Source organism: Nerophis ophidion, linkage group LG02 (genome assembly GCF_033978795.1).
Source record: "Nerophis ophidion isolate RoL-2023_Sa linkage group LG02, RoL_Noph_v1.0, whole genome shotgun sequence".
In the NCBI taxonomy this organism is placed as follows: domain Eukaryota; kingdom Metazoa; phylum Chordata; class Actinopteri; order Syngnathiformes; family Syngnathidae; genus Nerophis; species Nerophis ophidion.
In genome coordinates, this window is record NC_084612.1 from 56,410,694 (window position 1) to 56,423,245 (window position 12,552).

A 12,552-nucleotide genomic window follows, 5' to 3' on the forward strand; every position below is an offset into this window, starting at 1 on the left:
GATGTTATTGATGTAGTTTGATATTTTTTTTGTCTGGTGCTCTAACATGTTTTTGTTTTTTTTACATATGTAGAGTGTCTGCCCTGAGATCGGTAGGTTGTGAGTTCAAACCCTGGCCGAGTCATACCAAAGACTATAAAAAAATGGGACCCATTGCCTCCCTGCTTGGTTGGAATTGGGGGTCAAATCACCAAAAATGATTGCCGGGCGCGGCACTGCTGCTGCCTACTGCTCCCCTCACCTCCCAGGGGGTGAACAAGGGAATAGGTCAAATGCAGAAAACAAATTTCACTACACCTAGTGTGTGTGTGACAATCATTGGTACTTTAACTTTTTTAGCATCATCTACAAAGTTACAAAGAATTGCTATTGCGACATCTAGTGGACACATTGAGGAAAGCGGTTTCTTTCATTCAAAAATGTCGGCTCATTTAAATACTTAGCCAACCCGCTGGCCGGATCAAACCTGTCCGCGGGCCTGTTCTGGACCGCGTGCCGTACGTTTGACACCCCTGCCATAGACATTTTATAAGGGTACGCAGCATGGAGCGTAACTGCCTACTGGCGCTGACGAGATGTGGGGCCGCCATCTTGGAGTGGTGATCCGCTCCACTCAGTACAATTCATTTGGCAGGAGCAATGAACTGTCAGCGCATTTAATTAATTTTACTTCATTGAATACCACTGATTTTAATGTGTTTTTTGTCATACGTGTAGCTATGATAAAGGACACATGTTTTATTATTCATAGTTTGGGTAACAGTAATAGAATATTCTCATATGCTATCAGTGGTTCTCAAATGGGGGTACGCGTACCCCTGGGGGTACTTGAAGGTATGCCAAGGGGTACATGAGATTTTTTTTAAATATTCTAAAAATAGCAACGATGCAAAAATAATTTATAAATATATGTATTGAATAATACTTCAACAAAATATGATATTTAAGTTCATAAACTGTGAAAAGAACTGCAACAATGCAATATTTAGTGTTTCATAAATATTGATGTTAAAGATTTCCTTTTTGTGTAGAAATGCTTAGAATTAAGTTCATGAATCCAGATGGATCTCTATTACAATCTCTATGTGTAGAAATCTTTATTTATTATTGAATCACTTGTTTATTTTTCAACAAGTTTTTAGTTATTTTTATATTTTTTTTCCCAAATAGTTCAAGAAAGACCACTACAAATGAGTAATATTTTGCACTGTTATACAATTTAATAAATCAGAAACTGATGACATAGTGCTGTATTTTACTGCTTTATCTCTTTTTTTCCAACCAAAAATGTTTTGCTCTGATTAAGGGGTACTTGAATCAAAAAAATGTTCACAGGGTACATCACTGAAAAAAGGTTGAGAACCACTGCTATAAGTGACCAGACGTCCGAGATCAAAACTGGGACTATGATCCCAGAAAAGGGGGGTAAAACTGTCAGCTATTTTTAAATTCAAGAAACAATATGATTAGGTTATATATACATGCGTATATCCTACATAAACAACATGTGAATACATTAGATGAACCATGAATTGATTAACGTGGACCCCGACTTAAACAAGTTGAAACATTAATTCGGGTGTTACCATTTAGTGGTCAATTGTAGGGAATATGTACTCTACTGTGCAATCTACTAATACAAGTTTCAGTCAATCCATCAATAAATATACATCTATATCTTAGGGACCTATACACTGTATCTCTGTTGATGCAGCAGTAGAGAGTTTATTCTGTCTTGACACTTTATATTGATATTTTGTTTTTGGAGGTGCTGGGGTACTAGGAGGTGCGAGCGCAATAGAAAAAGGGTTGAATGAGAGTTCTCGCTACAATCTTCATGGTGCTTTTGTTGACCAGAGAGGAGATTCTGGAGACAAATAACAAATACCCAATTAAATACAACATTTTTTCTTCCGCCCGATTGTAGCTGAGATAGGCGCCAGCGCCCCCCGCGACCCCAAAAGGGAATAAGCGGTAGAAGATGGATGGATGGATGGATTTTTTCTCAACAAAAGAGGGGAAATCTAATCTTAGAGGAAAATGTAATTTAAAACATTTGTACGCACATACAACACTTAAGACCTTCAGTATATCAGTATGTGGGATTAAATTATGGAAAAATTATGCAAAGAAATCAAACAATGTACTAATTGATCCACTTCAAGAAACTCTTCAAACTTTAAAGTGTTTACAAGGTACAAAGAAGAAGAATCATGATAAACTTTCAGAATTTATTTCATCCATCCATTAATTTTCTAAATAATATTCCTTATCTCACCTTATGAAATATAACTTACGTCACTGATTATTATTTATTTATTTATTTATGTATTTATTTGTATTGTTATTACTTATGGAGTATATTGTGAATACATTGAGAACAGGAAGTGAACAAAGGTTTTAGCAACAGCTATGTAAAGGAAAAGTGGTAGGATTAAACAAGCTTTGCTTCTTCCTACTCCTTTTCGAACATGTTGAAGAGAGAAACTAGAAATTGTGATGCATAATGTTGTCTGCATGCATGTGTGATGCATCATGTTGTATGCATGCATGTGTGATGCATCATGTTGTATGCATGCATGTGTGATGCATCATGTTGTATGCATGCATGTGTAATGTATCATGTTGTATGCATGCATGTGGAATGTATCATGTTGTATGCATGCATGTGTGATGTATCATGTTGTATGCATGCATGTGTGATGCATCATGTTGTATGCATGCATGTGTAATGTATCATGTTGTATGCATGCATGTGTAATGCATCATGTTGTATGCATGCATGTGTGATGTATCATGTTGTATGCATGCATGTGTGATGTATCATGTTGTATGCATGCATGTGTGATGCATCATGTTGTATGCATGCATGCATGTGTAATGCATCATGTTGTATGCATACATGTGTAATGTATCATGTTGTATGCATGCATGTGTAATGCATCATGTTGTATGGACCACTTACGGCTAAAAGTCGTCTCTTTTCATCGCGCAATTACACAGTATTTTGGGACATCTGTGTTGCTGAATCTTTTGCAATTTGTTCAATTAATAATGGAGACGTCAAAGAACAATGCTGTTGGTGGAAAGCGGTGAATTGCAGCTGCCTTTAGCAACACAAACACAGCCGGTGTTTCTTTGTTGTGAAGCTTTAACACAGAGCGGTCAAGCGAACATGTTTCTCTACGTCAACCAGCAAGTTTTTGGATGGGAAAATTGTGATATTAAGTCGGCTCCTACCGGAGACTTTATTGGATTATGCGACCTCATCCTGCAGCTCAAAAAAGCAGCTGTGATCTTGGCTCCTCGGCTTCTCTCAGAGACACTGGCATTCACCGCAGCCATCCGACTTTCAGGTGTGACACTAAAATACTATTATCACGATAAGCAGACGGGGTGGCGCAGTGGGAGAGTGGCCGTGCGCAACCCGAGGGTCCCTGGTTCAATCCCCACCTAGTACCAACCTCGTCACGTCCGTTGTGTCCTGAGCAAGACACTTAATTCACCCTTGCTCCTGATGGGTGCTGGTTAGCGCCTTGCATGGCAGCTCCCTCCATCAGTGTGTGAATGGGTAAATGTGGAAGTAGTGTCAAAGCGCTTTGAGTACCTTGAAGGTAGAAACGCGCTATACAAGTACAACCCATTTATCATTTATTTATCAGATAAGGGATTTTCTGGGCTTCACGGTGGCAGAGGGGTTAGTGCATCTGCCTCACAATACGAAGTTCCTGCAGTCCTGGGTTCAAATCCAGGCTCGGGATCTTTCTGTGTGGAGTTTGCATGTTCTCCCCGTGAATGCGTGGGTTCCCTCCGGGTACTCCGGCTTCCTCCCACTTCCAAAGACATGCACCTGGGGATAGGTTGATTGGCAACACTAAATTGGCCCTAATGTGTGAATGTGAGTGTGAATGTTGTCTATCTGTGTTGGCCCTGTGATGAGGTGGCGACTTGTCCAGGGTGTACCCCGCCTTCCGCCCGATTGTAGCTGAGATAGGCGCCAGCGCCCCCCGCGACCCCAAAAGGGAATAAGCAGTAGAAAATGGATGGATGGATGGGATTTTCCAGAATTATCCTAGTAAATGTGTCTTATTACATCTGAAACTCTCCCACTGCCGCTGCCTGGAGCCGTCGCCTTTTCTTTCTTTTTTTTATTCTATTTTTTTATTTATTTAGTGCTTCACTCTAACTTTCTTAATCCACAAATCTTTCATCCTCGCTCAAATTAATGGGGAAATCGTCGCATTCTCGGTCCGAATTGCTCTTACTGCTGGTAGCTCACATTGTAAACAATGTGAGGATGTGAGGAGCCCTCGCATTGGTGACGTCACGCGCACATCGTCTGCTACTTCCGTTAAAGGCAAGGCTTTTTTATTAGCGACCAAAAGTTGTGAACTTTACCGTCGATGTTCTCTACTAAATCCTTTCAGCAAAAATATGACAATATCGCGAAATGATCAAGTATGACACATAGAATGGACAAGCTATCCCCGTTTAAATACAATCTCATTTCAGTAACTCAACTCAACTCAGGAGAGACTGCAATCCATCCATTTTCTACCACTTATTCCCTTTTAGGGTCACGGGGGCACTGGTGCCTATCTCAGCTACAATCGGGCGGAAGGCGGTGTACACCCTGGTCAAGTCGCCACCTCATCGCAGGGCCAACATAAATAGACAGACAGCATTCACACTCACATTAACAAACTGGGGCCTTTTAAGTGTTGCCAATCAACCTATCCCCAGGTGCATGTTTTTGGAAGTGGGAGGAAGCCGGATTACCCGGAGGGAACCCACGCATTCACAGGGAGAACATGCAAACTCCACACAGAAAGATCCCGAGCCTGGGTTTGAACCCAGGACTGGAGGACCTTTGTATTGTGAGGCAGACTCACTAACCCAGGGGTGTCAAACTCAAATACAGAGTTGGCCAAAATTTAAAACCTAACAAAGCCGCGGGCCAAGGTTGAACACATTTACCTTTTAATAGGGACCCAAACAAGTTTTGCATTGATTATTGAACAAGCAAGGCTTATATAACTTTATAGTGCCATGAAAAGTTGAGTTTCAAATAATAATAATAATTAAAAAATATGAATGGCATATCAAATAAAATTTAAATAAAAATGTAATGCCTCTTTACTATTTGCAGCTTTCTGAGGTAAATATCAAAATAAACTTTTTCCAAAGGCTAATAATAAATTTGAGAATAAAATAACAATAATGAATGAATCAAACATTCAAGCTTTGAAGTAGCAAGACAAAGTGCATGAATAAAATGTTAATTATTGCTCAGTTTGCTGCACTGATTTGCATTAAACACTGAATAATGAACAAGCAACGCTTATATTACTTAATAGTGCAAAATCAACTTTCAGAAAAAAAAACGAAAAAACATCAAAATAAACTTTTAATTAAAAAAATGAATGCCTCTTTTCTATTTGCAGCCTTCTCAGGTAAATATCAACATTAACTTTTTCCACAGGCTAATAAATTTGAAAATAAAATAACAAAGGATGGGTGGGGTATGGGGAGGGTGGGGTTTTGTGTGCACTGAGCTCCAAAAGCTGTAGATGTTATTGTAGCGTCCCGGAAGAGTCAGGGCTACAAGGGGTTCTGGGTATTTGTTCTGTTGTGTTTATGTTGTATTAAGGTGCGGATGTTCTCCCGAAATGTGTTTGTCATCCTTGTTTGGTGTGTGTTCACAGTGTGGCGCATATTTGTAACAGTGTTAAAGTTTTTTATACGGCCACCCTCAGTGTGACCTGTATGGCTCTGTTTATCAAGTATGCCTTGCATTCACGTACGTGTGTACAATCCGCATATATTATGTGATTTGGCCGGCATGCTGTTTGTATGGAGGAGAAGCGGACGTGACAACAGGTTTTAGAGGACGCTGAAGGCAGTGCCTTTAAGGCACGCCCCCAATATTGTTGTATGGGTTGAATTCAGGAGAAATTCGGGAGAATGGTTGGCCTGGGAGATTTTCTGGAGGGGCCCTGAACATTGGGAGTCTCCCGGGAAAATCGGGAGGGTTGGTAAGTATGGGTATTATTGGTGAATGCGGTGGTACAGCGGCACCGCCGCTGTATAATACCGGCGGGCCAGCTCTAATGTTAATTTGATATTTCCTCAAAGGCCAAATGAAACTACACGGAGGGCCAAATTTGGCCGGCAGGCCAGAGTTTGACACCCATGCACTAACCCAGGGGTAGGGAACCCATGGCTCTCGAGCCAGATGTGGCTCTTTTGATGACTGCATCTGGCTCTCAGATAAATCTTAACTGACATCGCTTAAAACGATTAGTAATGAATAATTCCCCCTGGTAATCAAAGTGTTAAAAATAACGTTCAAAATACAAAACATTCTCATGCATTTTAATCCATGCATCCGTTTTCTACCGCACCTGTTCGGAAAATCGCATTAATGGTAAGAAGTATTTGATTTAATATTGGTTAGCTTCAGAATAACAATGTTATTAAAACAAATAAGTGACTTATTATATTCAAAAAATGTTGGTCTTACTTTGAAATGCATGCATTTAAGTTAATGTTAAAAGTTCCAATGATTGTCACACACACACTAGGTGTGGTGAAATTTGTCCTCTGCATTTGACCCATCCCTTGATCACCCCCTGGGAAGTGAGGGGAGCAGTGGGCAGAAGCAGTGCCGCGCCCGGGAATCATTTATGGTGATTTAACCCCCAATTCCAACCCTTGATGCTGAGTGCCAAGCAGGGAGGCAATGGCTCCCATTTTTATAGTCTTTGTTATGACTCGGCCGGGGTTTGAACTCACAACCTACCGATCTCAGGGCGGACACTCCAACCCAGTGTTTCTTAACCTTGTTGAAGGTGCCGAACCCCAGCAGTTTCATTTGTGCATTCACCGAACCCTTCCTTAGTGAAAAATAAAAGTTTTATTTATTTTTTTCAAATTCAAGACAAAGTTATATGTTGTTGTTTTTTTTACTGGTGCACAAAATGAACCACAATAAATTACACACCTGCAAATCAGATGGAAAATTAGAGGTAACATTGTTTAGGGGTATCCATAAAGTTTTTATTAACGAGATGAGTCGGGTGTGTCTTGACCGCCGCCGAACCCCTGAGGCCGACTCACCGAACCTCTAGGGTTCGATGGAACTCAGGTTAAGTACCCCTGCTCTAACCACTAGAGGAGGGGTAGGGAACCTATGGCTCTAGAGCCAGATGTGGCTCTTTTGATGACTGCATCTGGCTCTCAGATAAATCTTAGCTGACATCGCTTAAAACGATTAGGAATGAATAATTCCCCTGGTAATCCCAGTGTTAAAAAATAACGTTCAAAATACAAAACATTCTCATGCATTTTAATCCATGCAACCGTTTTCTACCGCACCTGTTTGCAAAGTCGCATTAATGGTAAGAAGTATTTGATTTAATATTGGTTAGCTTCAGAATAACAATGTTATTAAAACAAATAAGGGGCCTATTATACTCAAAAAATGTTGGTCTTACTCAGAAATGCATGCATTTAAGTTAATGTTAAAGTTCCAATGATTGTCACACACACACTAGGTGTGGTGAAATTTGTCCTCTGCATTCGACCCATCCCCTTGATCCTCCCCTGGGAAGTGAGGGGAGCAGTGGACAGCAGCAGTGCCGCGCCCGGGAATCATTTATGGTGATGTAACCCCCAATTCCAACCCTTGATGCTGAGTGCCAAGCAGGGAGGTAATGCGGCCAATTTTTTAATAGTCTTTGGTATGACTCGACCGGGGTTTGAACTCGTATTCAGTATTAAAAAATATTACATGGCTCCCAGGGAAATATTTGGCTTTCATGGCTCTCTCAGCCAAAAAGGTTCCTGACCACTGCACTATACCCCTCTGCCACTGTGAAGCCCGAGAGACTGTAATGCAAGTATAAAATGAAACTGACGGTGGCAGTCATGCAACACAGATGGATGCCAGCTGCCGTAAAATTAAAAAGAAAAAGAAGAATCGCGCATGCGCACAGAGGCTGGAGGAGACGAGGAGAGACGCGGAACTACCAAACATTTGGAGTGAATTTGGCGGCGGCGAGAGTATCTAAATCTGTTTTGGCGGTTGAGCATAAGCTGTTTTGTGACTGGATCGAGATGGAAGGGGATAGTGACGGGATGTATGAGGATAGTATGGAAATGGATAGGACTAGAGTGGAGAGAGGAAAGAAGGGGAGAGGAGGGAGTGAAGGAAAGGCGAGTACTAAAAGAGTGCATGAAGACGATGAAGAGGTTGATAAGAGGAAAAGGGTTATGATGGATGAATATAAGATCATTTATACATTTAAGTCAAACCAAGATATGAATGACATTAGTTTGATGACTCTGGTTAAGGGATTAAAGAAGGACATTGGAGAGGTGGAGATAGCGAAGGTGCTCAGGGACGGACGGCTGTTGATTAAATGCAAAAATGGAGAGCAAAAGAACAAAGCAATGCGATTGCAAAAACTGTGCAACAAAATAATAAAGGAAAAAATCGAAGTGGGAGAACGGAAGGGGGCAAGAGGAGTCGTGACAGGAATCCCAAGAGGAGAAAATTTAGATGATCTGAAAAGAGAAATAAAAGGAGGAACTGTCACTACGATGAAAAGATTGATGGCATTTAGGAACGGTGAAAAGACTGAGAGCGAATCTGTGCTAGTGCAATTTGCAGAGGAGGTCCTACCAGAGAGAATCATGATTGGGTATCTAAGCTTCTATGTTAGAGCTTACGTGCCACCCCCAGTACGTTGTTTCAAGTGCCAACGCTATGGGCACATAGCTAGTGTGTGTCATGCTAAAATGAGATGTGGAAGGTGTGGAGGGGAGCATGAATATGGACAATGTGGAGAAAATGAACAGGTCAAGTGTTGTAATTGTGGCGGGAATCACACAGCAGCGTATGGGGGCTGCATCATAAGAAAACAGGCAACAGAAGTACAGCAAATCAGAGTTGAACGAAATATTACTTATGCAGAGGCAGTTAAAATAAGAAATCAAGAAAGTGCAGAACAGGACAGAAGTGAAAATAGTTCAAGAAATAAAAAACAAGAGGCAGCAAATACAGGAATTTCCATGGATAAACTAGTTGTATTCCTGGCTTATGTAATAAATTGTACAGAACAGGCTAGAAACAAGACTGAGAAAATCAAAATAATTGTCAAAGCAGCAGCAAAGTTTTTAAATTTAAAAGAATTATCCTGGGAACAGGTGCAAGGTGAGCTACAGAGAGTAGACGAGACCGAGTCATGTTACCACAATCCAACGCCATGTTAATTGTTCAGTGGAATGCCAGAAGTCTGATAGCAAACGGACAGGAATTAAAGGGATATATTAATAATATGAAAAATAAACCACATATAATATGTATTCAAGAAACATGGCTGAAGCCAAAATTAAACTTTATAATAAAAGGATATATAACGATACGTAAAGATAGGAATGATGGGCAAGGAGGAGGATGTGCCATATTTATTAAGGAAGATATGCATTATTCAATATTAAAAGTAAAACAAGAACTAGAGATAGTAGGAGTAGAAGTATGGAATAATAAAGAAAGATACAAAGTACTAAACTTCTATAACCCATGCAAGAAATTAGAAATTCACCAACTAGAAACAATAATGGAGCACTGGAGTGGCAATATTATTTGGTGTGGTGACTTTAATGCACATAGCACAATGTGGGGTGAAAGGGATGACTGGAATGGGGATACATTGGAAGCACTTTTGGAGGAAAAAGAACTGGTGTGTGTGAATGATGGGTCGGGAACAAGGTTAGATGTCGTCACGGGTAAAGAAACAGCAATAGATTTAACACTAGTGTCACAAGGGTTAGCAGGAAAGGTGGAGTGGGAAGTAAATAAATACAGCACAATGGGAAGTGATCACTATCCAATCGTCATTCACATAAACATAAATCATAGGACAGAAAGCACTAGGATAGAAGGAAGATGGAAGTATAATCATGGTGACTGGGAGAAATTTAGGGAAATTACCGACATAACTTTAAAGGAAGTAGATATAAATCAAGATATTGAACAATTAAATACAGATATTACAAAGTGCATAATAGAAGCAGCCGAACAGAGCATACCAAGGAATAGTATAGGGAGAAGAAGGAAGATAGTGCCGTGGTGGACACAAGAGTGCACAGATGCAATACAAGAACGGAATAGAGCATTTAGAATATTGAGAAGAACACATAATTTCCAAGACATGATCCAGTATAAAAGGCATCAAGCTAGAGTAAGGTATGTTATTAAAAAAACAAGAAAACACCATTGGAGAACTTTTTGTGAAACACTAAATAGAACTACTCCTTTAAGCCAGGTGTGGGGAATGATCAAGAGAATGTCAGGGCTCAGAAAAGAACATAAAAATCATGTGATGAAAGATGGAATGCGGAGTGTGGTAGGAAATAAAGAAAAAGCAGAACTTTTAGCAAAAACCTTTGTTAAAGTGCACAGTAATGATAATTTGAAAAATGTAGAAAAACAAAAGAGAGAAGAAACAATTAGTGTAAATATTGAGGAAATGAAGGAAGACAACGATAATAGTTTTATCAACACTGTGGATATGACATTTTCTTTGGATGAAATGGTTCGAATTTTAAAAAAAGTTAAAAATACGACGGCAGGGAAAGACCTGGTGAGTTATCAAATGATCAAAAATTTAGGTAGCATCGGCAAAGAAGTGGTCTTGAAATTATATAATAGGATATATGAAGAAGGAAAATTACCAGATGAGTGGAAAACAGCTGTAATAATTCCAATATGCAAGCCAGGGAAAGATCCGGAAGAGGCAGGAAATTATAGGCCGATTGCATTGACCTCAAATTTGGGCAAAGTAATGGAAAAAATGATTAATGAAAGATTAATATATTATTTAGAGTCAAAAGAAATTATAAAAAACTACCAAAGTGGTTTTCGCAAAGCAAGAAGCACAAATGACCCAGCAGTGCAGCTGGAAGAGGAAATTAGAAAGGGACAAATAAATAAAGAAAGTATAATTGCGGTATTTTTTGACATAGAGAAAGCGTATGATATGTTGTGGAAACAGGGGTTGCTGATGAAACTAAATAGGATTGGGATTAGAGGAAGAATGTACAGATGGATAAAAGACTTTTTAACAAGTAGAACATTATTAGTAAAGATAGAAAATGAATATAGTAGAGAATACAAAGTGGAAAATGGGACCCCACAAGGGAGTATAATAAGTCCAGTACTATTTTCCATCATGATAAATGAAGTTTTTAGTGAAGTGGAAGGGTTAGTGGAGGTGGCATTGTTTGCTGATGATGGAGTGATGTGGAAGAGAGGTAGAAATACAAATTATATAGAAAAGAAGATTCAAAAAGCGGTAAATAATGTTCAAGACTGGGGGACGGCTTGGGGTTTAAGATTCTCTGTTGGAAAGACAAAAGTCATACATTTTACGAAGAGGAAAATACAAAACAAGCTCCAAATAAAACTCTATGGAGAAAACATAGAAGAGGTACAAGTTTTTAAATATTTAGGAATATGGTTTGATAAAAATATTAACTGGTCAACCCACATCAGCAAGATAATGGAGAAAAGTAAAAAGGTGTTAAATATAATGAGGGCTTTGAGGGGTAAAGATTGGGGGGCTGATAGGTTAACATTGAAAACAATATATATCACTTTAATTCGGTCTGTTATCGACTACGGATGCATTATTTATCGATCTGCTTCAAAAACTCTACTTGAGAAAATAGACCGGATCCAGTCGCAGGCGTTAAGATTATGTTGTGGAGCTACTAAATCTACTCCAGTGGCAGCATTACAAGTAGAAATGAATGAAAAACCTTTGGACATGAGGAGAGATCAACTCTCAGCAGTTTATTGGGCAAACTTAAAAGGATCCAAGCAAGGACATCCAACCCGTCAAGTGCTAACAAATTGCCAAGAAAAAGGGAAGAAAAAAATGAATAGTTTTGGGTGGATAATAGGAGATATATGTAAAAAAACACAAATTGACGATATTAAAGTGAGCCCTACAGTACCAATTCCTGCAATACCACCGTGGATGTATGAAAACCCAAAGGTAGACATGCAGTTACTGAAGAATAGACATTTAAATAGTTACCAAATAGAACAACGGATTGAGGAAATGTTTTTTGATAATATTATGATATACACAGATGCATCAAAAACTATAAATAGTAAAGTAGGAGCTGCTGCAGTTATCCCACAGAGAAATATAGTGTTGAATAAAAGAATTAGTGATAAACTATCTGTTTTTACGGGGGAATTGGTAGCAATTTATATGGCAGTTAACTGGATAGAGGAAAACAAAGCTAGGAAAGTAGTCGTGTGCTCGGACTCCAGCAGTGCATTGACGAGCATAAAAAACATAACATCAGAAACAAGACTAGATATAGTTTATGAAATAGTTCAGGCAATCTACAGAATAAATAAAGCGGGAGGTGTGGTAACATTTCTCTGGGTTCCTGCTCATGTAGGAGTTGAGGGAAATGAGTTAGCTGATAGATACGCAAAACAAGCAACCACTAAAACAGAAGTAAACATGG